The sequence below is a fragment of the Lepus europaeus genome, unplaced genomic scaffold (genome assembly GCF_033115175.1).
Source record: "Lepus europaeus isolate LE1 unplaced genomic scaffold, mLepTim1.pri SCAFFOLD_30, whole genome shotgun sequence".
NCBI classification, from domain to species: domain Eukaryota; kingdom Metazoa; phylum Chordata; class Mammalia; order Lagomorpha; family Leporidae; genus Lepus; species Lepus europaeus.
In genome coordinates this window covers 6957669-6985057 of record NW_026909177.1, presented here as the reverse complement: position 1 = coordinate 6985057, position 27389 = coordinate 6957669, and the positions used below count along the sequence as shown (strand labels likewise).

The 27389-nt window shown below is 44.2% G+C and overlaps 2 pseudogenes; one reads left to right on the top strand and one right to left on the bottom strand.

Annotated features, from left to right (window-relative positions):
• Positions 1 to 14269: 14269 nt before the first annotated feature.
• On the bottom strand, positions 14270 to 23843 carry LOC133754896 (putative zinc finger protein 286B; annotated as a pseudogene).
• Positions 18911 to 19022, top strand: LOC133754914 (U2 spliceosomal RNA; annotated as a pseudogene).
• Positions 23844 to 27389: the final 3546 nt, after the last annotated feature.

Here is a 27389-nt window from a genome sequence, read left to right as displayed (position 1 = left end):
CGGAGGCTTAGAGCCTACTATGTCACAGCGTTGGTTCCCAGATTTCTACCATAGCAGAACATTCTATTGCACAGTAACAATCTAGGGAATTATAAAGGTATTTATCTCAAGAGAGCTTAATACTATGGTTTCATGTGATAATGAATCATGGGAAAGATTCAAAATGGGGGGGCCAGCACTGTGGCGTAGTGGGCAATCTACTTCAAATCCAGCTCTCTGCTGTGGCCTGGGAAATCAGCAGAGGATGGCCCAAGTCCTTGGGTCCTTGTATGGGAGACCTGGAGGAAGCTTCTGGCTCCTGGCTTCGGGTTGGCACAGCTCCACCTGTTGTGGTCATCTGGGGAGTGAGTCAGCAAATGGAGGGCCGCCCCTCCCCTGCCTCTCTGGAATTCTTATTTTCTTTTTCTTTTTTCTTTTTTTTTTTTTTTTTTGACAGCCAGAGTGGACAGTGAGAGAGAGAGAGACAGAGAGAAAGGTCTTCCTTTGCCTTTGGTTCACCCTCCAATGGCCGCTGCGGCTGGCACACTGTGGCCGGCGCACCGCGCTGATCCGATGGCAGGAGCCAGGTGTTTATCCTGGTCTCCCATGGGGTGCAGGGCCTAAGAACTTAGGCCATCCTCCACTGCACTCCCTGGCCACAGCAGAGAGCTGGCCTGGAAAAGGGGCAACTGGGACAGAATCCGGCGCCCCGACCGGGACTAGAACCTGGTGGGCTGGCGCTGCAAGGCGGAGGATTAGCCTGTTGAGCCACAGCGCTGGCAGAATTCTTATTTTTAAATAAATAAATATTTTTTAAAAAACAGGTGTAGGTGTTTGTCATAGTGGTCAAGATACTGCTTGGGACACCCCCATCCTATCAGAGGCCTGGGTTTGAATGCTGTCTCCATTTCCAATGTACACCCTGGGAGGTAACAGGTGATGGCTCAAGTAGTTGGGTCCCTGTCATCCATGTGGGAGACCTAGGCTGAGTTCTGGATTCCTGGCTTCAGCTTGGTCCAGCTCTGGCTGTGAGACATCGGGAGAGTGACAAGTAGATGGAAGATTTCTTTCCCTCTCGCTCATTCTGTTTTTCAAATTAATTATTAATTAAAAAGAAAATGAACACATTTGTGTTCTTTCTTTTTAGAAGCACTGATAATTCCTTTATGGAATAGATGAGAATAACTTTGGAACTAGATTCCAACAAAACATATGAAAGGACTTCAAAAAGTTCACGATAAATGGAATTAAAAGACACAAAAAATAAAATGTGATTTCTCAACATGAGCTTACAAGTTGAAGATACTTGTAAACAAGGATACCAGCCACTTGGTCCAACATGAAAGAACTGAGAGCTCTGGGATTTTAACCACATCACTATAGCTTTTTAACTGAAGAAAAATGGGCATTCTTTAAAGATCTTTTAAGATTAGGAAACAAAAACAAGTCAGAAGGAGTGTCAGGTGGAAGCCTGATGATTTCCCTACAAACACTCACAAAACCGCCCTTGTTCGACGAGCGGGATGAGGAGGAGCAGTACTGTGGTGAAGGACACTCCGGGAAAGCTTTCCGGCATCGTTTTTTGGCTGAGCTTTGACCAACTTTCTCAAAAACACTCTGTAAGCAGATGTTGTTGTTCTTCAGCCTCTCAGAGAAAGTCAACAAGCAAAATGCCTTACGCATCCCAGAAACCAGCTGCCATGACCTTTGCTCTAACGAGACCACTTCCACCTTCAGTAGTCGTCGCTTTGACTGTGCTGTGTCTTCTGGATCATCCTGGTAAAGCAATGTTTCATCTCCTTTTACAATTCTCGAAAGAAATGATCTTGATCCAGTTTTACAATTTTCTGTGGTAGCCTCTGCTCTTATCTGGGGCTGACCTGGGGATCGAGTGCAAAGTCTGCTCCACTTTGTTTTTCAGTCAGAGCTAGGCAGACTGTTGGTGCTACTGTCAGTCCTCTTTAATTCAAGCACAAGCAAGGTTAATTTTTCCCTTGCAAATTGTCATGGATTGTCTGCTGCTAATGTGTTCACCTTGCTGCTTCTTAAAATGAGTTTTCTATTTGTAAACTGATTTCTCTGGAGGCACTGTCCCCAAAAACCTTTCTTTTTTTTTTCTTTTTTAATTTTATCTATTTATTTGAGAGGGAGAGTCACAGACAGTGAGAGGAAGAGACAGAGAGAAAGGCCTTCCTTTTGTTGGTTCACTCCCCAAATGGCTGCAATGACCAGAGCTGAGCCAATCAGAAGCCAGGAGCCAGGAGCTTCTTGAGGGTCTCTCACACAGGTACAGGGGCTCAAGGACTTGGGCCATCTTCCACTGCTTTCCCGGGCCATAGCAGAGCGCTGGACTGGAAGAGGAGCAACAGGGTCGAGAAGTGGCATCCATATGGGATGCCGGCATTGCAGATGCAGGATTAATCTACTGTGCCATGGTACCAGCCCCCCTGAAAACTTTTCATAAACATGAATGATTTCATCATTCTTCTACCCCATGCTTCACCATAAATATGATGTTTGTTTTGTTTCAATTTTAGCAGAATTTGGAATCCAGGTGCTCTGTTAGGGTCTCCTTTCAAACTGATGTCTTATCCTCAAACTAGAACCTATTCAGACATGTTACAGCACGTCAGTAGGAGCTTATTTTGGTGTAAAAATGTGAAATCCATGTAGTTTTTTGTCATAATACACATTTCCATTGCATTTGTTATTCTACAATAAGCATATCATTTAGTTAATGAAGGACAGCATGATGACCAACAATGTTCTCCAAAGATTCAGAGAGTCTGACACCTAAACTCAAGACTAAAATTCAGCTAGGTACTGTAGAAGCTCTGTGTCCTCAGTAAACTGGGTCAAGGGGGCAAATGTATCAACACAGAAGAGGAACTGACCTCGCCCAGGGAGACAAGATTCCTGTCATTCTCCAGCATCACATCCTTGTGCAGGTTCCTCTGTGTAGGGTCCATCAGTCTCCAGGCCTCCAATGTGAAGTCTATAGCCACATCTTTGAAAGTCAGTGACTCCTAGAATAAATAAATTGTGATCACCCAGAGACTATACTATCAGCCCTGTTAGGCAGAATACCATGTATAAAACTGGAGAAAAACTCCAGAAATTAGAATCACCAAATGATTATGTATGCCAACTCCTTAATCCTTACAGGATATACAGGTCTCTCCAGTGACAAGAACTTAAAACCATAAGAGGAAGCCTATTCCATCTTTGGAGTTCCACCTGAGAGTAGTTTTACCAAACTAATTCAAATCTGGTTTTCTAGAAACTCTACATATTGCTCCTACTATACTTTCTGGAGCCAAACAGCATGGCTTCTTCCTTCTCTAGAAAGTCTTTAAAAATTTGTGTACAGCTAGTGGTTTCTACCCAAATAATCTGCTATCTCAGAAAACCCTGACTTGTGTAAAAGATCACCGTCTTTCAGTTCTAATCTGTAGAATATGGCTTAACAAAAGATACTGCATCAATCAGACCACAGGTACAGAATGTTATAAGCTCTCTCTGAGACAGAAAAGAACACATAGGAATTTGGGGGCCAGTTCTTTGGTTAGGATATGAAATATGTACAAATGCTTGTACAAAAAATGGAAGAATGAGTCCAAAGTATTTTTAATGATGAACTACTGAGAGAAGGAGGAAACAGAGTGGAGAAGACTGAAATAGGACCTAGGCTCTTTTGAATGGTTCTTATTTTGCATATTTGACTTTTGAACTGCAGAAATATTTTATATTGTTTTAAAACAAGGATTAAACTTCAAGAAAGCAATTTAGTAGAGTACAACCAGCTGGAATAGCATACCCATTTATCAGAGAGGAACTATTCTGAGTGATTTTCAAACACAGTCATTTTTCTGTACCTCTGAATAAGAACTCCGAAACAAAGACAGTAACAAAAAGAAGACATTTTCTGTAAGCAATCTTATTGGTGGTAGAAGTAGAAATGATATTCTGTAACTTTTGTGTGTGCAGTGCTGCATAAAGCAAATTAGCCTATCACTTTTCCTAAAAACTAATCAATTTGGTATGGGAGAACAAAGATATAAAGAGCATATAAATGATGAGATTAGGTTAAAAACTCCATGGTTCTGAATTTGAAGTCTCAGTACACCCTCATGAAATATTTCATGTTCAAAGGAAAGAACTAGCTTTAACAATATGAAGAAAGAATGCATTATGCTGGGGCTGGCATTGTAGAGTAGCAGGTAGAGTCGCCGCCTGCAGTGCCGGCATTCCATTTGGGCAGTGGTTTGAGTCCAGGCTGTATCACCTCCAATCCAGCTTTCTGCTATGGCCTGGGAAAGCAGTGGAAGATGGTTCAAGTCCTTGGGCCCCTGCACCTGCATGGGAGACCCAGAAGCTCCTGGCTTTGGAACAGCACACCTCTGGCCATTGCACCCAATTGAGGAGTGAACCAGTGAATGGAAGACCTCTCTCCCTCTCTGCCTCTCCTTCTCTCTCTGTGTAACTCTGACTTTCAAATAAATAATAAATCTTAAAAAAATTAATAATGATATGAGCCTTAACCTCGAAAATTAGGGATGTGTGTGAACAGGCTATGATACACTACTAAACCAACATAGTTGGAACTACTGATCAAGTGTTTCTTACAAAACTTATATTTCAAAGTCACTGTTAAAACACTTTTTTAAAAATCAGATTAATATCTATTCCAAACACACATACACTTAAATGTCTTTAGGTAAAATTAAAATATTCAGCATAACATCTAATTTCTAGTCTTGTCTTTTACAGCTTTCCAACTTGATTTGGTAGCTTAGTCACAGTTCACTACTTCAAAGCCTGCCCGTAAGCTCTCTTCTCACCAGGATACCCTCACAAATACTTTTGACAAGTTAAATCCCACCTGTAATTGGTAACAGCTTAAATCTATTCTCACAAATTTTCTGTTGACCAACTTAGCTAACACTAATGTCCCAACTGAAAGATTCTTTAAGAAAAAGATCTATTTAAAATTTTTTTTCAAAAATTACTGTTTATTTTATTTTAGCAGATATGTCCATCTGCTGGTTTATTTGCCAAGTGTTCCAACAACCAGGGCTGCACCAGGCTGAAGTCAGGAGCTGTGAATTTTTGGAAAGATATTTGGCTCAGTATCAAGAGTGAATCTTCTAATAGATTGTATTCTACCATGATGAACCCAAATTTCCTGTGTCAAACTGTTAGGTTCAGTTTCCAGAGAGGGTTTGGGTGAGGCAAAGTTCCAAACTTCAGTAGAAGTAGAACATGCGCAACTCAAAACAGCAGGTGGGAAACAGAGGAAACCTTAACTCACCAGAGGTCCAATGGAAATAAACACAGCAGCCATGATCTCTGCTTCTGTGTTTCCCTCTCCAGAAAGAGTCGAGTCTGGCAAAGACGTATCTGCAGAAAACAGGAATTCACACAGACCAATCTCGCTTGGGAGTTTCAGATACAAGTGAGCATGGTCTCCCTAAGGGAACACAAGAGTAACGTTCAAGATGAGAAAAGACCAAAGACTTTTGGTCCAAGATCTTGAAATCAGTTGTAATAATTACTTTTTGTAATTGTTTTAAAAATTGATTCTAAAGGCAGAGAGAGAGAGAGAGAGAGAGAGAGAGAGAATATCTCAACCACTGGTTCACTCCCAAATGCCTGCAAAAGCCAAGACAGGCCAGGTCAATGTTGGGTGCCAGGAAATCAATCTGTCTCCCATATGGGTGGCAGAGACCGAATTATTTGAGCCATCACCTGCTGCTCCCAGAGTGAGCATTAGCAGGAAGCCAGAACCTGGAACAGAGCCAGTACTTTATCCCAGGCACTACAATATGGGATGCAGGCATTCCAGGCATCTTAACTGCTACACCAAATGCCCAGCCCAGATCTCGAGATTTTAATACTATTACAGGTAGTTACAGTTAGCAGGCCAGACACTGTACAAGGAGTTTCTTTTTAAAGATTTATCTATTAACTAGAAAGGCAGAACTACAGAGAGGTGGGGGGGGGATTTCATCTTCTCCAAATGGTCACAATGGCTGGAGCTGAGGCAACCTGAAGCCAGGAGCCAGGAGCTTTTTCCAGGTCTCCCGTGTGGGTGCAGAGGCCCAAGGACTCAGGCCATCTTTCTACTGCTTTCCCAGGCCACAGCAGAGAGCTGGAATGGAAGTGGAGCAACCGGGACTCGAACTGGTGCCCAAATGGGATACCAGCACTGCAGGCAGCAGCTTTACCTACTAAGCCATAGCACTGGCTCCAGAGTTTAAAAAATACTTTTGGGGCTGGCATTGTTTTATAGTGGGCAAAGCCACCACTTGTGACACCAGCATCCCACATGAGCATTTCTTCAAGTACCAGCTTCTCCATGTTTCCACCCGGGAAAGCAGTGCAAAGTGGCCCAAGTACTTGGGCCCCTGCCACCGATGTGGGAGATCCCTGGCTTCAGCCTGGCTCAGCCCCAGCCATTGTGGCCATTTGGAGAAGTGAACCAGTGTATAAAAGATGTCTTTCCAGATGGTGCCATGGCTCACTAGGCTAATCCTCCACCTGTGGTGCTGGCACCCCAGGTTCTAGTCCTAGTTGGGGCGCCGGAATCTGTACTGGTTGCTCCTCTTCCAGTCAAGCTCTCTGCTGTGGCCTGGGAAGGCAGTGGAGGGTGGCCCAAGTGCTTGGGCCCTGCACCCGCATGGGAGACCAGGAGAAACCACCTGGCTCCTGGCTTCAGATTGGTGCAGCGTGCTTGCTGTAGCGCCCATTTGTGGGGTGAACCAACGGAAGGAAGACCTCTCCCTCTCTCTCCCTCACTCTCTAACTCTGCCTGTCCAAAAAAAAGTCTTTCTCTCTCCCTCTCTTTTAAATAAATATTTAGATTAAAAAAAAAAAACTCCATCATTTAATGTTCACATCAAGTTAATGGAGATTATATTTCTATTCCATATATAAGGCAAGAGAGGTTTACAATAAGGAAACTACTTATTTAAGGTCATGCAGATATATGACTTCTAATCAATGTAATTTCTTTTTTTTCCCTTAAAAGATTTATTTATTTTATTTGAAAGGTAGAGTTACAGAGAGAGAGAGAGAAACAGACTGAGAGATCTTTCATCCTCTGGTTCACTCCCCAAATGGCTGCAATGGCTGCAACTGACAGATTAAGCCAGGAGCCAGGAGATTCTTCCAGTTTTCCCATGTAGATACCGGGGACCAAGCACTGGAGTCATCCTTCGCTGCTTTCCAGGCCATTAGCAGGGAGCTGGGTCAAAAGTGCACCAGAGGCAGAGGGTTAACTCAATACGCCACAGTGCCAGCCTCTAATCCATGTAATTTCAAAGCTCATACTTTGCCCACTAAATCAACTTGCTGTATAATGTGGAAGAAAATTTAATCTCTTTGGCACAGTCACCCTCTCATCAAACAAAGAAATATTCCAAGGATATCTTTTTCCTTCCTTTTGTGTGAACAGTCAATGTTTAATAAATATTTCTGTGTTTATTTGGAAGAATTAGAGAGAGAGAGAGAGAGAGAGAGAGACACCTTCCATCTGCTGGTTCACTCCCTAAGTGGCTGCACTAGCCAGAGCTGGGCTGGGCTGAAGCCAGGAGTTTCATCTGGCTCTCCCATGTGGGTGCAGGAGCCCAAGGACTGGGGTCATCTTCCACTGCTTTCCCAGGCTATTAGCAGGAAGCTGAGCTGGAAGTGGAGCAGCCAGGAATCGAACCAGTGCCCATATGGGATGCCTGCATGGCAGGCAGCAGCTTTACCCATTACACCAGAATGTTGGCCTTGAGTCAATTTCTTAAAATTTCCAGAGACTTCAGTTTCACTAAAGTGAACACAACAACTTCAAAATTTAAATATTGGATACCTTCACAGGCCCCTTCTAATCTTATATTCCAATAATTTTTAATCTATCTTTCTATATAAGGCAAATCCAAATAAACAAGACACGGGGATAACAATAATAATAGAAAATAAAATGGAATTCAATGCACAAAGCATTGAGCAGTAGTCTTTTTACATTGAAAACACATGCCCATTCAAGGTTTTATTCTATGGAGGAGTAGGGTGGTGGAGATCTTGTTCAGACATGCCTGGCACTGATTCTACTTTTCCACCTGTATAAAGGAGGTAACTTGCTACTGCTGAGTCTGATTCAAGAACCAGAAGCACCCGATGTATAACATTTCCTTATACACCCTGGTAGAGACTGCTAACACAAATTCTTCTAGGATGGGACCGTAAGACTCAGGAACAAAAGGGCAATGACAGAAAAATATTTTTCAAAAAGATTTATTTATCTTATTGAAAGGCAGAGAGAGAGAGTGAGAGAGAGAGAGAGAGATCCTCCATTCACCAGTTCTCCTTAAATGGGTGCAATGGCAGGAGCTGGGCCAGTCTGAAGCCAGGAGCCAGGAGCTTTATCCAGGTCACTCATATCCGAGCAAAGACCCAAGTACCTAGGCCATGTTCACTGCTTTCTCAGGTGCATTGCAGGGAGCTGGATTGGAAGTAGAGCAGCCGAGACTCAAACCAGTGTCCAACGTGGGATGCCGGTGCTGCACATGGTAGCTTTACCAGTTATACTACGTCAGCCCTGAAAGAACAAGTATTGAGTTTTGGAAAACTCCAACTTGTGTAATTAAATGTTCCCTCATTTAGGGACTCTGTTATGCTTAAACATACAGAATCTGCACCTGCCATGAATGGGCCCCTTACTCCCCATAAGGTTTAATAGCTTGCCCTATAAATAGAGGAGAACTTAATCTAACTGTAATATAGTCTATGCCAATCAGAACCTCATCTGGATGATACTTGCAATAGTTAACCAGGACATTGCTGAAAAGCAAGAATTAAAATATATAAAGCAAGACTCTCATCAATGCAAAGAACATTAGAGAGTCAGAAGTTAAGCACATGTGAGTACAGTAAAACTAACATCTAAAAGTTATCTTCAGGCACTCAGGGAGCATTTGCTAAGATCTGCCACAAAGACCATAAAGAAAAAGTTATAATCAAAAAGAAGAAACTACTGCTGATGCTGAGGCGTAGTGGGTAAAACTGCTGCCTGCAGTGCCAGCATCCCATATGGGCTCCGGTTTGAGTCCTGGCTGCTCCACTTCTGATCCAGCTTTCTGCTATGGCCTGGGAAAGCAGTGGAGGATGGCCCAAGTCCTTGGGACCCTGCACCCTTGTGGGAGACCTGGAAGAAGCTCCTGGCTCCCAGCTGCAGATCAGTGCAGCTCTGGCCCATGGGCCAGATTGGGGAATGAACCAACAGATGGAAGACCCCCCTCTCTCTCTGTCTCTCCTTCTCTCTCTGTGTAACTCTTTCAAGTAAATAAATAAACCTTAAAAAAAAATGAAATTGAATGGAGTGCATTCTCTAAACATGATGCAATAGAATACAAATGTAAATGGAAGTTTGGGACAGGGGGAATTTTTTTTTTTTTTTGGCCTTGACCTTAAAATAGGTACTCCTTAGTAGCTACTAAGTAAAATGTAATTGGCAGTGAGTTAGGAAATGAAAGTATTATACATTAGACATACATGATTGCTGCCAAAGCTTTAAGGAGATTGAATTGATATTCCTAAATACTTTCAGGTAGGATTTTGGGAAAGATTGAAAACATTACGTGTTCAAAATAAAGAAGAAAAACACTTAGCAAGGTAGCCATAAGAAAACTAAGAGGTAAAAATGATAAAGGAAGAAACTAATGAATTAAAAAAAAAAAAGCAAAAAACAGGTGACAAAGCCAAGATCTGATTCTCTAAATAACGAAATCCACAAACCACTGGCAAAAGTTGGAAAATCAAAACAAAAAAACAGAAAAAAGAGGCTATAATAAACATTTAGAAACTGCATGCCAATAAAAATAAACTTCCCAAAGGATAATTTGTTTAAAAATGTTCTGTGACTGGGGGCAGGTGTTTCGTGCTGCTTGGGAGGCCAGGGACCCATATTTGAGAGCCTGAGTTTGAGTCTCAGGTCCCGATTCCAGCGTCCTACTGACGTGCAGCCTAGCAGACAACAGGTGAAAGACGTGGACAGAGTTCTGAGCTGCAGGCTTTGGCCTGGCCCAGCCGCTAGGGCTAGCAGGCGTGTGGGGGGAGTGTCTGTCTTCCCCGCCTTTCCAATTAAATAGTTCGATCTGTAAAGATGAATACAGTCCCACTTGGCAGCACACTCTGTAGATGATGCTTGTAACATATTTTTCACTACCAGGCTGTGCAATTAGCACATTTAAAATTTTAGGCGCAGAAGACGTCATGCTGGTTAAAATTCAGTATTTTTCGGCTTTCTATCAGCCGTATCTACACACCCACAGGAAGAAAAGGCTGCAGGTGACCCAGCCAAAACTCTCCTGAGACCTGCGCTCCACGGGGCTGTTACCCACTCCTCATGTTCAATGCGGTCCAGGAGGACAGTGAGAAGCGGCCACATACAGTGCGGAAAGAGCCTAAAGGAGGAGACTTCCCTCGCTTGTCCAGACCCCAAGTCGTTGTGGTCGTCTAAGAGCGACGAAGGGCCCCGCGTTCCCGAAGCAGCCTGCAGCAGCCAAGGACGCCGCCTTCAGCTCAGGGGGCGACAGGTGGTGTCCACGTGATTCTCCGAAACGCCCCCAACACGGGCCGCGAGGAGGAGCGGCGCAGGCTGCCCGAGGGGACACCCAGGTCCTCCCGCCGGCCTCGCCCTCTCCCCCTACCCGCTCCGGGCTTCCCCTCCGGGAAGGGCCAGCCCCAGCCCAGGCCCCGTGTCCGGAGCCCGGCAGGACCCCCGACCCCGGAGAGGGGGCTCGGGACCCGGGCGAGCGGGGCGCCCAGGACGAGGGATGTCCGGGCGGAGCCAGAGCCTGCGCCCGGGGAGCGGCCCAGCCCAATCATCTCCCTCACAGGTGGGCGGGACCGGGTAAACCCCGGTACGGGGGCGCCAGAGCGAACGACCATGGCCGGGACGCCGCCGCGAGCCAAGCGCCGAGGGAGGGGCGGGGGCGACCGAGGCCTGGCGCCCGGGGCAACGACTACCTGGCGGCCACACTGAGGACAACCGAGGAAGCTCGCAGAGCAGGGCGGAAGCGCTTCCAACAATGTCGCCGACTTGCAGGGCGAACTGCCAAGCAAGCCAGTGCGCCTGCGCCAACATGGAGCAGGAACTACAATGCCCAGAATGCTCCGCACGTATGGCCCCGCCCCCTTACGTCGGCTTTTGTGAGGGAGTTGACTATGTGCCCCATTGCCCATGCAAAGGGAACAGTGCCTGTGCTTGGCCTGAGATTCAGTACTACATGACAGAAACCACCCTCCTCTCCTCCTCAACTTATAGATATGAAGGCTCCCAAGGGCATCGCCATCCCATCTTCCAGATGAACAATCAGTAATATGATTGGCTTCCTGGATATGGAAATAATTCATGTTGGTCCTTCTTTACATCATAAAAGATTCTATATTAGGTGAACTTAAAAGCAATTTACACAAGTTCCTGTATATATATATATATATATATATATATATATATATATATATGTATATATATATATATATATATATATCCTCATGACAACCTTATGAGAAAGGCATGACTTATTTCCATTTTATGAATAAAGAAACTGAGACTCAGAATAAGTTGCCTCCTAAGGTCACACAATTGCTAATAGGGTTGGTAGATTTTAAGCTCAACTTTCAAACACCCATGTTGGGCGTGCATATTTCGTTAGTGTAAATGTGGCCCCCAAATGAATTTCTTTTCACTGAACCATATGGTATATTTAAAACATTTTCACAGCTTCAATTCTCTCCACAACACATGGTAACATCCTAAGTTAGGAACATTTTGATGCATTTCCCATCTCTTTTATTTTCATTTCACACAAACTCACACGGTTCTGTAATCTTAACAATAAACTAGAGGGACAGGGCTACTGCTATGGAGTAGTAACAACTCAGTGTTCATCTGCATTGCTCTGCTTACCAGTCTGGTACATGGAGGTCACTTCAATGGCTTCAGTCCCTAGTGCAGGATTGCGTCATCATCACTACAACTTCTCCAATTCCTCTGACTGCTTTATCTGTCTCTACCTCACTTCCTGACAGATGCTCTAGCACAGGAGCTAGCATTTTCTGTAGAGCCAGAGAGTAAATATTTTAGGGACATACAATCTACTGTTGACTGAGTGTCCAAAATCCATACCCTGAAACCCAGTCAATACCTATGTGATGGTCTTTGTAGGTGGGGCCCTTGTGAATGAGATTAGTGTCCTTATAAGATGGGCCCCATTCTACCTAGTGAGGACACACTGCAAGGGTGCCTTCCTACCAGGAAGTAGGCCTTCATTAGACCCCAAATCTGCCAATGCCTTCATCTTGGGACTTCTTAGCTTCCAGAACTATGAGAATTACATCTCGGCTGCTTATAAATTACCCAGTTTTATTTTGTTAAAGCAGTCAGAAGACACAATTTCTGTTGCAGCTACTCGATTCTGCCACTGCAAGGAAAGGCAAGCAAAGACAACATGTAAAGGAATGTGTGGCTGAGTTTCAGTAAAATTTTATTTAGAGAAATGGACTGTAGGCCCAAGTTGATCTATGGGTCTGGGCTACAGTTATCTGCTCAAAACTATTAATACTGAATATTAAGGTGGTGAAAGAGTGCCTTTTCCTATATTGTGATGAGTCAGCCATTATCCTACCCAAACCCTTCAGACCCAAGTTTTTCCTCCCAACTCAATCTCCTTCAATGTTTTTTTTGTTCATTCTACAATCTCTTTGTCAAGAGCCCTTTTGTTCTCATTTCCATCATTGCTAGATTTATATTCCATGAATCCCTAATGATAGTGCTCTTCACTATCCCTACTATCTTCCTACTTTTCTCCCATCATAAAATTAAGTTCCACTGAGAGGGAACTGTAGGTAACTGGGATAATGTGGAAGGGACAAGAGTATAGACTAACTGATAATTGATCATGAAGGATAGGAGTCAGGAGAGAAGAAAGTAGAAATCTGTATTTTTCTATCATTTTACATAATTTTCTTTATATAGAATGTATATAGAATAAAAATGGCATTTACATAGTGTTTGACTATTTATTTGAACTTTTGCTTTTGTGTTTTCAATCCCACCACTGGTCTTGGTCACCCTTGTAACTTATGCTAATATATTACTGTGATTTCATGCCTTGTCCATCTTTAGAACTCTGGGATAAAGACCAACCAATACATGGAGAACAACAATAACAACAACAGGGTAAACATTAAGGACAGAGAAACTGCTTTTTCAGCGGCTTATCTCAGTGAGTTGCTCAGGACTGTCCTGTGACTATTTTCCATACCTGACAAGAATGCATGAGCTGCTGTCTCACAGTTGCTTCAGCTCTTCTTGACTGGAATCTTAAATATAATAACACATTGATCCAATGCACCAGCTTTCCAAACCCTCAATAGCCATGGGGTCTTTTCTCAAAGTGACACAGCACAATGTACAGAACGCTAAATAGTAAGAAGAAACAATGTTTCCTGAATATTTGTGGACATTAGAAAACCAGAAAACCAAGGATTTATTCAATGCCAAGGATAAACAAAGAGGGGCTTGATCAACACTTAAGATTCTGACCAACTCTGTCTTTCAGGCTAACTCCAGGAAAAAGTAGAAAACGAAGGTAGATTTCTATAGACAGGGATAACAGTGCCTCAATTTATAATCAATATAACTCATATGACCATAACTCAGAACCTGCTGTAAATTCTTTGTTTATATTCATAAAAGTAGATAGCAACTTTTGGGAGATAGGAAGGAAATCCAAAACAACTTTTAACTCTTAGCTTATTTTAGCTTATTTAGCTTTTTTGGATAATAGAAATCACATTTTCTGGAGAAATGATATCACCTGTACATCTGGATCTCTATTTTAGATTCAAAGATTAATAACTTGGTGAACTCTTCATGATACGGATCTACTATAAGCTATCAACCTAACATATCAAATAAGAATTTCCTTTCCAAAGTGAGAAACTACAATAGGGCTCCAATATGACCAGGAGAAGGGAAAACAATTTCATAATTTATAATGCTACCCTCTCTGGGATTGCATGAATTTCCTTGGATGGGTATTTGAAAGGTTGAAGGTTCAAATTTTGAGATCTCCTGTCAGAAGTTTTAGTAAGCAAATCAATGGACCATCCTGTCTGTGGTTCAAAACTATGTATGATGTGAGTGAAATTAGATGCTTATGCAAAATTAGTCCTCAAGTGCATACAATGGTTTACATCTAAACACTCAGGTACTTAACACAGTTATAAACCCAACTTACATTATTTCACATTCAGGGATGTTCCAGGATTGTTCCTCAGTGTGAATTCTTTGATGTCTGCTGAGGGATGAACCACACGTAAAGCTTTTCCCACATTCATTACCTCTAAAGGGCTTTTCTCCAGTATGAGTTCTCTGATGTTGAATAGGAGCTGATGAATGAATGAAGGCTTTTCCACATTCACTACATTCATAGGGTTTCTTTCCAACACGAACTTTGATGTTTAGCAAAATTTGAGCTCCAACTAAAGGTTTTCCCACATTCACTACACTCACAGGGTTTCTCTCCAGTATGAATTCTCTGATGCTGAACAAGATGTGTGCTTTGACTAAAAGTTTTTCCACATTTCCTACATTCATATGGCTTTTCCCCGGTATGAACACTCTGGTGCTTAGTAAGGGATGAACAGTGGCTAAAGGCTTTCCCACATTCTTGATATTTATAGGGTTTCTCTCCAGTATGAGTTCTTTGATGTTTAATGAGTGCTGATAAATGAAGGAATGCTTTATCATATTCATACAGGGCTTCACTCCAGTATGAATCAACTGATGTTGTACAAGATGTGTACTTCAGTTAAAACCCTTCCCACATGTGGTGCATTCATATGTTTTTTCTCCAATGTGAATTCTCTGATGAATTGCAAGGGACGAGCTTTCTGTGAAGGTTTTCCTGCATTTGTTGCACTCAAAGAGAATTCTAGTACGAGTTCTCTGATGCTTTGTTAAATTAGCTCTGTGGCTAACAGATTCCCCACATTCACTGCAGGTATAAGGTTTCTCTCCTTATACTGAATAAGTATAGAATAGAATAAGTACTGAATGGTAAGTGAAGAGTTCACCACAATCATTGCACTTATGAGGTTTTTTTCCTCTTTAAAAGTTCTCTGCATTTTCATTAAGCTCAACTGTGTTTCCATCTTTTATCAAGTGTATGAAAGGAACAGGATCCTTTGGGAACTCTGTCTTGAGTGGTAAGAACAGACTTCTGACTGTAGTTCTCCCAGTCAATGTCATGTCCATGATCTGTTTCTTCAGGTAATGAATTCATGTGAGTGAACATTTCTCTCAAGTGTCTCTCCTGACTTCCTTGCAGATTCTCTAACAAGCTGTCACATTCAAGAGCTGTTTCCAAGCCATTATTCTTTGTCAGTCTCTCTATTACTGCAACCTTGCAGGAATCTTCTTTGGAAAAATCTTGCACTGAAGTTGAATCCTTGCTCTTGGGACTTGTGTCCACATCTGAAAGACACTGGAAATGCAAATTCCCTTCGTTTTCTGTGCTCAACAGAAAGGCAATTCTGTAATAGGTAAAAGTTAATGAAAGTGAAAGGCATGCCTTTACGGAGTAAGTGGCTCTGACTCATTAGATGATTTGTAAAGAGAAGCAAATGGAGGGAAACAAATATTCAGTATACACAGAGAAAATGAGTATAATCCATCCAGGAGAGTCCCAAGAGGGAAAAGACATCCAGAAAGATAGGAAAATGTGGGTTATATATGAAGCACATATCCATTTATGAGCAGACAATGAGTACATCAGGTCAGAGGGGAGAAATAACTTTTTATACAACACACATTACTGCAACAAATATCCAGGTAATTATCTCAGCATATAGTTATGACTTCTAAGTTCTCTTCTTCCAATCTTACCACTTCCAAATTTAAAACCCACTGCCAGTTTAATATTCCTAACAATGCTTTTCTACCATACCCCTCATCAGAAACCTTCTACAGTCTCCCAAAGTAATTTGTAAGTAAAAAAAAAAGTATAAATGAGCATGCATGGATTGCTTTTGGTGTAGGAAAAAAGGGAAGGGTAGCAATAAAAATCTTCAAAAAGATCATAGAAAATGCATATCATGAAAAAAACCAAACAGGGTTTTCAAATCTTGCCACAGCAAAATAAACATCTTTTGGGGGCGACACTGTGGCGCAGCAGGTAAAGCCGCTGCCTGCAGTGCCAGCATCCCATATGGACACCGTTCGAGTCCTGGCTGCTCCACTTCCTATCCAGCTCTCTGCTAAGGCCTGGGAAAGCAGTACAAGATGGCCCAGGTCCTTGGTTCCCTGTACCTATGTAGGAGACCCGGAAGAAGCTCCTGGCTCCTGGCTTCCCATAGGCGCAGCTTCAGACATTGTGGCCAATTGGGAAGTGAATCAGCACATGGAAGACCTTTCTCTCTCTCTCTGCCTCTCCTTCTCTCTCTGTGTAACTCTGACTTTCAAGTAAAATAAATAAAGCTTTAAAAACAAAACAAAACAAAACAAAATAAACATCTTTAATTCTATTTTCCACAATGTTTGATGTACCCTGTATATACAGCATTTGGTTATATTTCCAAACACCAAAGGATGCATGAAAAACTAATGAAAATGATTACTTATAGAGAAAATATCAGAACATAAGCAAGAGGGCAGGAATGAAAGCTAAACTTTTCTAAATACCTTTAATATAAATATACTGCAATTTTTGTATCTAATAAATTTTTATAAAAACAAAATAAACTGTGGTTCAAATGAATAAATATATTAGTGAAATAGAAGAGCAAGTTCAGAAGTAAATTCAAGTATATATAAGAATTAAAGATAATATGAAGGAGGTATTTCAGTTAGTGAACAAGATTTGTCTTTACAACAAATGGTGCCATGACAACTAAACATTTGAATAAAATTAAGTTAGATTTAGTTATATCTCTCCTTTTACTGCACCCAAATAAATTCTGTTCACCCATTTATCTACTATTTATCGATTTTATTCAATAGTACTCATATCTAATGAATATACACCATGTGCTACATACACTGTTAGTCCCTGAGGAAAACCACATATAGTTCCTATGTACATGAGGGAGAGAGAATTTAATCTAACATTCACAAATACAAAACCATAATTGTTAAAAGTACTGAGGTACTGAGAAGTCAAAGGCATATGATGCTATGAAGATAGAAAGAGAGCAGGACTATGAGGGAGACACTTCTCTGAAGGAAGTCCTTCACTGAGCTGAACCAAAGGAACTGGAGCTGGGGCTTTGGGATGAGTGTTTGAATTAACAGGTACACAAGTGGGCCAGCACTGTGGTGTAGCAGGTAAAGCTGCCTCCTGCAGTGCCAGCATCCCATATGGGTGCTGGTTCAAGTCCCAGCTGTTCCACTTCCAATGCAGGTCTTGCTGTGGCCTGGGAAAGCAGTAGAAGATGGCTCAAGTCCTTGGGCCCCTGAACCTGTGTGGGAGACCCAGAAGAAGCTCCTGGCTCCTGGCTTCAGATTGGTACAGCTCTGGCTATTGTGGCCATCTGGGGAGTGAAGCAGCAGATACAAGACCTCTCTCTGTCTCTACCTCTCTGTAACTCTATCTTTCAAATAAATAAATACATCTTTAAAAAAAAATAGGTACGCAAGCACTGATGTGAGTGCCTTAGGTGGAGGGAAGGAAATGTAGGAAAGCCCTGTGGGGAGGGGGACATCCAGGAAAAGCACAGTGCAAAGATGGGCTCAGCCATCAGAACATATGAATCTGAATCCCAGCTCTGCCATTACAGGGCAGCAGGGACCTAAGCATTTGAGCCATCACCTGCTGCCACCCAGGATCCCCTCTAGCAGGAAGCTGGGATTAGGAGCACAGCCAGGAACTGAATCCAGGCTCTCTGATATAGGATGCAGGTGTCTTCACCACTAGGCCAAATGGCTGTCCTTGTATCTAATCTTTAATCAACTGCCTCCTGCTTAGTTAGAGAGTCTTAGAGCAGAACAGTCATAATTATATCTGACAAGGATTGTAAATATAAAATACTTCTCCCTTTTCCAACTATTTCTCTAGGTAATAGTGGATTTTCTTCATACACTTAAACTAGAACAACAGCATATCACAGGTACTGGCACTGTGGCACAATGGGTTAGGATGCGGCCTGTGATGCCAGCATGTCTTATCTGAGTGCTGGTTAGGATCCCAGTTGCTCGGCTTCCAATCCAGCTCCCAGCTAATGTGCTTGGGAAAGCAGTGGAGGGTAGCTCAAGTACTTGGGCCCCTGACACCCAAATGGGAAACCTAGATAGAACTCCTGGCTTTTGGTTTCAGCCTGGACTAGCTACAGCCATTGTTACCATCTGTGCAGTTAAAGCAACAGATGGAAGATCTCCCTCCCCTTCTCCTTCTTCAAATAAATACATCTTTAAAAAACAAACAGAAAACAACCCCAACATATCACAAAAAACTAATTCAGAAGCAACTATCAGAATAATTATCTTTGATGAAGCCATATTTTGGAGAGATTTGCAGAAATGTGAAATCCTGTATGGGTGTTGATTTGAGTCCCAGCTGCTCCAATTCTAATCTTGCTCCCTACTAATGAGCCTGTGAAAGCAGCAGAGGATGGTACAAGTCCTTGGGCCTCTGTACTCACATGGAAGACCTAGAAGAAGCTCCAGGCTCCTGGCTTTGGCCTGGCCCAGCCCCTGTCATTATGGACATTTGGGAAGTAAACTAGCAAATGTAAGACCTCTCTCTTTCTCTGTAACTCTGCCTTCCAAATAAATAAAATAAATCTTTTTAAAAAGTCAAGAAAACTACAAAAACCCACCACTCTTTTAGGTGACATATTTTTGTTCATGAAATTTTCTTCATAAAAATTATAATGCATTATCGCTTCTCAGCCTTTTGGCTAAGATCAAGTGTAGTAAAAGTTGTAATGCAGTAGAGGGTAATGGGTTTATAATTGTTTTAAAATTAATAGCTAATTTTTGCTCAGTCTTAATTTTTTTACTATTTTCTCTTTTTTTGATTTATTTATTTACTTGAGAGGTGTAACTACAGAGAGAGGGAGAGACAGAGAAAGCAAGTTATCTGCCATTCACTGGTTCACTCCCCAAATGGCTGCAATGGCTGGAGCTGGGCCAAGCGGAAGCCAGGAGCCAGAAGTTACATCCTCATCACCCACATGGGTGCAGGGGCCCAAGCAGTTGGGCCATCCTCCACAGCTTTCCCAGGCCATAGCAGAGAGCTGGATCAGAAGTAGAGCAGCTGGGACTAGAACCAGTGGCCATATGAGATGCAGGCACCACAGGTGGATGCTTAACCTACTGTGCCACAAAGCTGGCCCCTTAGTTTTAATTTCTAATGTGGTAAATTTTGGTAGATATCACCTGTATGGACAAAAGCTCTTTACAGTCTTCAATAATTTTTAGTTACACTAAGTCTTTGGATGCAAAAACATTCAAGAGCTGCTAAGACACAGCCCGGAGGAGGGAAAACAGGGGAGATAAAAATGTCGAAGTGAGTAAAAGCAGAGTTTTACAAGATTTTGTCAGCCTCAAGGATTTTGGTCATTAAGCCAATGGGTGTGAGAATCCCTGGTGTTTGGAGCAAAGGGAGAACTTGATTGGACTTGATTTTGCAAACATCACTCTCAGTACCATGTAGAGAGTGGAGTGCATGGTCAAAGGCAGAACTGGGAGATCCATCATAACCGTTCAGGCAAACAGCAGGCCTGTGGGTGTTAACAGTGCATGAGTACTCACTCATTACATTAAATGTAAGTAAGTAAATGTGTTCATGTAAAAACTGTCCACAGAGTTCTGGTGTGTACAATCACTAAGAAGAAAAGATCTAATGGGGAAAGTTGATCTGGATCCTGGAATCCATATATACATGATTAAACCTACACTCAGTGGAATTAACTGCTGGACAAATAGAAATAAATCAAAACAAACAAAAAAAACCATAAACCACTGCTTAAAAGGAGGTAAAATACCAAAGGAGAAAGAAAGAAAGCATAGGAAACAGGAATATAAAAGTCACTTAGTGGGGCCAGCGTTGTGGCATAGTGGGTGACATGCTGACATCCCATATGGGCGCCAGTTTGAGTCCCAGCCGCTACACTTCCAGTCCTGTTCTCTGCTATGGCCTGGGAAAGCAGTAGAAGATGGCCCAAGTCCTTAGGCCCCTGTACCTACGTGGAAGATCCGGAAGAAACTCCTGGCTCCTGGCTCCTGGCTCCTGGCTTCAAATTGGCTCAGTTCTGCCTGTTGGGGCCATCTGGGGAGTGAACCAGTAGATGGAAGATTGATTTCTCTCTCTCTCTCTCTCTCTGCCTCTCTGTAACTCTGCCTTTCTTTATTTTTATTTTTATTTATTTTTTTATTTTTTGACAGGCAGAGTGGACAGTGAGAGAGAGACAGAGAGAAAGGTCTTCCTTTTGCCGTTGGTTCACCCTCCAATGGCCACCGCAGCCGGCGCGCTATGGCCGGCGCGCTATGGCCGGCGCACCGCGCTGATCTGATGGCAGGAGCCAGGTGCTTCTCCTGGTCTCCCATGGGGTGCAGGGCCCAAGGACTTGGGCCATCCTCCACTGCACTCCCTGGCCACAGCAGAGAGCTGGCCTGGAAGAGGGGCAACCGGGACAGAATCCGGTGCTCCGACTGGGACTAGAACCCAGTGTGCCCGCGCCGCAAGGCGGAGGATTAGCCTAGTGAGCCGCGGCGCCAGCCAACTCTGCCTTTCAAATAAATAAATCTTAAAAGTCATTTGGCAATAAGAATTTTAAACATATATATTAAATGTGAATGAGCAAATTTCTTTATTAGAAAGTTTTTTGTTTGTTTTCGAAAAAGCTGTATCCTGTTTACATAACAGGCCACCCGAACAAAATATTATTGCCAAGGCTGGAGACTAGAAAGGAAATGGAAGGAAATACAATAGATGCCTACAGTAGTGCAAGCTCAAGCAAAAGTATGGGAAAATATACATCAGTAGGGAGAGGTGAGAAAGTAATATTACTTCTAGTCTCTGCTCTTCTTTCTTATTAAATAGGCTAGAAAATCTTGTAAGTAAAAGATAAAAAATAGCCTAGTCAAATTCTAACAAGAACAAGGCTTGCAAAAACAGAGGTGTTTGTAATTTCTCTAACAGTTTCCAACCATCCTGATGCTACAACAATCTTGAATCCAGTATCGCAGGGTTGGAATGGATGAAGTAATCACCCTCCCTCTACTACCTGAACCCTGATGTTCCCTCTGGCCCTGATCCCTGGCCACTTTCATTGAGTGGGTATAGTCTGGGTAGCACTGACTCTTGGGTGAGATGTGTTTGTAGGGTATGTGTAAGTCTATTCCACGCAGAGTTACACTTAGAGTTGACCAGTAACTGGCTCAGATACGGGCAAATTAACTTGATAGAATTAACCAAAGCACTTCTGCCAGAATTTCTAGGAAAGAAGCAGCCTCCTTTCTCTGGCCATACATGGGAAGATGTAAATCAGCCTAAACCTGTTTGTAGCCAGTGCTCGAGGAAAAGTGTGCTTGAGAGCAAAACCCACAGAGAAAAAGAAAGCTTTGGGAAATGAAGAGAACAGGTCTTAGCATTATTTCTTGGGCCCTACATCTGGCCAGACCTCAATTTTTCAATAACATTTTAGTCAATAAATACCTCTCTTTGCTTAAGCCAGGTTTTTTTTTTTTTTTTTGCTTTGTAGATACTTTTTTTTTATTTAGTAAATATAAATTACCAAGGTACAGTTTATGGATTACAATGGCTTTCCCCCACCCATAATTTCCCTCCCACTCGCACCCCTCCCATCTTCCACTCAAACTAGCACTCTGATACATGATGCTCATGTCAGAAGCAGAAGTTTAACCCACTGTGTCATAATGTTAGCCCCAACAATTCTTAACATTAGCTATTCTGGCCCTTTGGGAGGAAGGGCAACAACTTAAAAGTTGCAGACATACTACCTCAGCATTCTTTATCTTGGAGGGCTGAATTCTAATTGTGACCATTGGATTCTCATAGGCCTTCCTTTTAACTATCTGGACACTTGTTTTTAGAATCACATCAGCATTTAAGGTGCTTTCCTAAATTCCTTCAAAGGCATATGTGTGTTGTTTCCCCATAGAGAAACAAGTTTTAAGTGACATGTACCACATTATCTGCAAACTAGTTTCCCACATGACCAAATAGAAATTAGCACAGCAGGTAGAAAGAGGAAAATACTGCTTATTTGTCTGCCAAACAACAATGAATACGGATGGAGAAGAAAGGTACCATGGGTAAATAGGAGACATTTTCTACTGAGCCCTTTGTAATCTCCTAGAACTCAGCTCTCTCTAGAGTGGCTCTAGTGTCACAAAGGAATGCACCTGTACTTTGAGAAGTAAGGTGGGATTTCTGCAGTCATTAGTGCTCACACTCACCTGGGATCTGGCTGTGAGGTGCAGAGTTGCCATTTCGCCTTCTGCACTCTTTTCTTGGGAAAGGGGAGACTCCTGGAACGACAGAGCTAAGGGCAAGGAAGCAGTAATGATGGGACCTCAGCAGCTCTTGTCCTCAGAACTGCAAGTCTAAAAACCCTGCTTCCACACAAACTGTGCTCCCTACAAACACTGAGACTAAAGGAAGCCCAAATCAACCCACTGCCTCGCAAGACCATGGAAAGTGCCCGTGAATATTGCTACTTGGGGTTTATATCTGAACACATTCTAGAAGGTGGCACTCTTTGATTCAGAAATTAGTATACATCAGTTCCTTTTGTTGGAGACGTAGGCTCCATGGCCCTCCAAAACTATTCCACATGCTTATTTAAAAGGTAGACTGCTGGAGCTGGTGCTGTGGCAGAGCAGGTAAAGCTGCCACCTGCAGTGCCAGCATCCCAGTTGGACACCAGTTTGAGTCCTGGCTGCTCCACTTCCAATCCAGCTCTCTGCTATGGCCTGGGAACACAGTAGAGATGGCCTAAGTCCTTGGGCTCCTGACCCACATGGACATCTAGAGGAAGCTCCTGACTCCTGGCTTCCAATTGGTGCAGCTCCAGCCGTTGCAGCAACTATGGGAGGGTGAAGCAGTGGACGGAAGACCTCTCTCTCTCTCTCTGCTTTTGCCTCTCTGTAACTCTGCCTTTCAAAGAAATAAATCTTAAACAAATAAATAAAATGTAGGCTGCCAAACCCCACCTCAAATTCACTTTCACTGGTTGAGCCCGGAGTGCAATCTAGAAGTTTCTCAAGTATGAAAGAAGGAAGAGAAATCCCACGTAGAGATCACAAACCAAACTTCAAGTGACCATTGGTGTAGCAGAATTGGAAGTCGCTGACCAACTTCCACGTCTGTTTTCTTGTATGCCCAATGACAAAATTCGCTTGTCTTGTATGTCCAATGACAAAATTCTCTGTACCGAAATCATAGGGTAATTGTACGGATAAAGCGGGTAGCAGGTGTGGGGCCGTGTAAACCTGAATTCTCAGACCACCCGATGGAGACCGCTGGGACAATAAGTTGGGAGGAAAACCTGAGAAAAAGTAATTGAGGACACTATGCTCACGCCTCTGGAGCTTAGCATTTTGCTGTTTTTGGTGGGTCTACCAGCACCCTGCAGGGCTATGGCTCCATCCCAAGCCCTGCGTACTCCAAAGGGCCCATGCATCCCCAAGAGGATGGCGACAGCCAAGCAGGGATCTCCCCGAGGCAACCATTTTCCCTTCCAGAGTAGAATCCCGCCCTTCCACACGTTCACCTCGGCATCAGTCCTACCTCCTCCTCGGGCATTTTGGCCAAATCTGTCTCCATGACCACCGCCTCCTCCATGCCCGCAAGATGCTGTGCTTCTCCCCAGCTCAGGACTCTGCGGGCAGAACAGCCAGAAGTCTTCGGGGGCCTCGCGGTCGTCCTTGCTGCCTTGCCGTGGGGGGATCTGCAGAAAGGCCACGGTCAGGTCTGGACGGCGTCTGGCTCACGGTGGAGCTTGCCTCAGTCCCACCGAGCGGGAGCCTGGAAACCCGGGGGCGGCACCCTGAGGCTGGGTCTCTATCCGTCCCTACCCTCGCAGCTGTCCTGGGGCTGGGGGTGGGGGCCCGAGATGATGCGGGGGCCGTCCCCTGGGCACAAGGAGCGTGGACAAGTCTGGCTCCGCTCCGGAGGCTGTCCCCAGACCCGCGCCTGCCCCGCCCATCGCGCGCCGGTGTCCCACAGGGGAGGGCTTCCAGCTCGCAGACAGTCCCTCCAGCCCCCTTTCACAAACGCAGACTCCAGTTCGGACTCCTCACGGAACAATCCCCGGGCCCACCACCCAGCCCGCACACCCAACTCACCTCCATCCCGGGCCTGACAAAGCCTAGGAGCTTCTTGGGCCAGCTAGGTGTCGCGCATGCGTAAAAAACAGAGGCGCGAGGCTGGCGGGCCTTTTCCCGCTCGGAACTACAGTTCCCAGCAACGCCCGCGCCCCGCCAGCCTGTTTCTCCACAGGTGGGAGCGCGCATGAGACTCCGAGGTTCCAGCAGGACCCTTCCCTCTCGCGAGAGTTTTTGGCGGCGTGTTTCGCGTGTAATAACTGAGTCGGGGAGTGTGATAACTGAACGTGGGTTCGTCCTTGGGCTTTGTCTACCCGTGTGCTCATAGCGCGGCACTTAGGACTGCTGAGTTCAAACCAGGTTAATGTGCTGTTGGAGTATTTGGCTTTTATCCGTGCCTGTGCCCTCCTCAAACTCATCCTTTGCCTTCAAACAACGTGAACGGTTTTAGGTTTTTAGGAACAGGGTCTTGGTTGCAGACTCCATCGGATGTTCTGGCATCTGTAGGCTACCTGTAATACTTCCGCTTGTGGCCGCGGAAGACGCCGGGGTGGCAGGAGCCCAGCAGGCCGGGTTGTTGGCGCTCACTTCCGCAGCGCCCACAGCCATGGCTCAGCTCATTCACACACTTGCACTGCAGGGGGGCAGTCTAGGGCCGCCCATGTCTTCCGTGTAGATGACCCGCAGGACGCGGGAGCTGCCCAAGCTCTTCTCCCCCTTTTCGGCCGCCTGGACATGGGCCAGCTTGACAAGGGCGCTGTTCCTGGAGCCGAGCGTCTGGGCGCGGCTGAGGGCCTCGGTGGGGAGGGAGACACGGAGCTTCTTGAAGGAGGCGGCCAGGGGGCCCTCGGCCTTGGTCCTGTGGAGGAAGAGTGGCCCCTCCTTCAGCGGCAGCACCTGCGAGCTCAGAGCCGGCTGCAGGTGCAGCTCCTCCTGCTCCTCCATGTCCCGAGCTCGGTGACGAAGTCCCTCAGCGGCCCATGCCCGGCGCACTGCGGGCTGCAGAGGCTCCATCCACGCCTCCTCGGCCCTGGGCGCCAGCGTGTCCATGCTGCCCGCGTTCTGAACGGCCTGGGCCAGAGGAGCAGGGTGCGACTGGTACCGGCATCCTTGTGCCGCTCCCGCAGGGGGAAGAGCTTGGGCGACATGATGGCCGGAGAGAAGAAGCTTACACACAGGAAGCTGGTGGCGGCGAGGAGCGGCAGGTTCTCCTGCTGGGCGCTCACACACGTGCACGTGCAGGAAGAGCGGGCAAAAGGTGGCGCGGCCACGGCAGGGCATGCGCGAATGGAGCGACAGCGTGCACTCAGCAGCGCCCTCAGGTGGGCGCGCAGCGTCTGTGCACCCTACTCCAGCACCTCAGCCTCTGTGGGCGGTGCACCCCGGAGCGCCTTTTGTCCTTAACTTCCACCTGGCTGGGGTCCAACTCCAGGTACTTCTCTTCAAACACCCTGTCAAGGATGGGGCCCAGCACGGCGTGCAGATACCGCACCCTGCCACCTTCAGAAAAGACTCCATGGAGTTTGAGGCCAGAGAGTTGCTGGGAAAGAGGCAACATTCCATAATGATTCCATATATTGTAATTCCATATACACTTAAAGAAATACTTCATTTTTCTTACATGAAAAAATTTTTAAAATGTATTTAGCATCAATTTAAGATAAAGTGTTACCTCCTAAGTGCTCCACTTAGCGATTTGATGTACAGTAATACTCTCCAAATGGGGTCAACTTCAGGAGCAACATGTAGGAACAAGGAAAATACACTACTAATAAGAAATAACTTTGTCAAACATTCTAACAAAGCAAAAGAGAAAAGAAAGTGTTACTTTTATCATATGCAGGAAGAAATAAACCAGGTTTGATTGTCATTGCTATTTTCAAGATTCTGTGTCACTAAAATCTATTTTGGAAGGTGTCACTATGAGAGAAATCCTTTGTATTTATGACAGTAGATTTTTCAGTGCATATTACACAATTACGAAGTGTTGTATTAAGCATTGCTCCTGTGTTAAACCATTGGTAATCTCACAGTTCTGTGAGGTAGGTAACATATTAGGCATCTTGTAAAGAAAGTAACTAGGTACAAGAAGGCCATGTGATTTACCTGAACTCATACAGCCCACCTGCAGCAGACCCCAAATTCAAATCCAGGACTTGTGGCCAGCAGACAGGTTTTAACATGTACAGTAGATTTTACTTTTAAAACTAATTTTGAAAAGTAATTTTTTAAAACGTGATTTTTACTTTTAAGGGTTTTAAGTAGGAAGAATATATAAGGGGCAGGTATGATAAAGAATAGCATTAGTAACATTTTGGACTTGTTAGGATTTTAATACACAATAGATATCCAAAGAGAGATATCAAGTAGGCAGGGTTCCTGGGGTAGAGATACAAATTTGGAAACCGTTAGTACATACACGGTAGTAAAAGTCATTAGAAAGAATCTCAAAGATTGTACTGTAGAACAATTCTATGTTTAAAAAGAGGGAAATGAGAAAAAAAAACAGACTGTGATGAATACACTAGAAAGGCAATAGAAAAGAGAGAAGAAACCTACCATGACACAAACAAAGCAATATATGAGTAAACCACAGGCAGCATCATATTGAAGGGGATAAGCTGGGAGGAATTCCACTAAATCTGGAGCCAGTGATGACCATTTTCACCATTCTTTTCAATATGCTTCTGGAAGTTTTAACCAGAGACATTAGGTCAGAAAAACAAATCAAAGTGATACGAATTGGAATGAAAGAAGCACAATTACCCCACTTTGCAGTTGATATGACCCTTTATATAGAGAAACCAAAAGATTCCAATAAAAGACTATTAGAGGGGCCAGTGCTGTGGTGCAGCGGGTTAACGCCCTGGCCTGAGGTGCGGGCATCCCATATGGCTTATGTTTCAAGTCCCAGCTGCTCCTCTTCCAATTAAGCTCTCTGCTATTGCCTGGGAAAGAAATGGAAGTTGGCCCAAGTCCTTGGGCCCCTGCACCCATGTGGGAGACCCAGAAGAAGCCCCTGGATCCTGGCTTTGTATCGGCACAGTTCCGGCCTTTGTGGCCA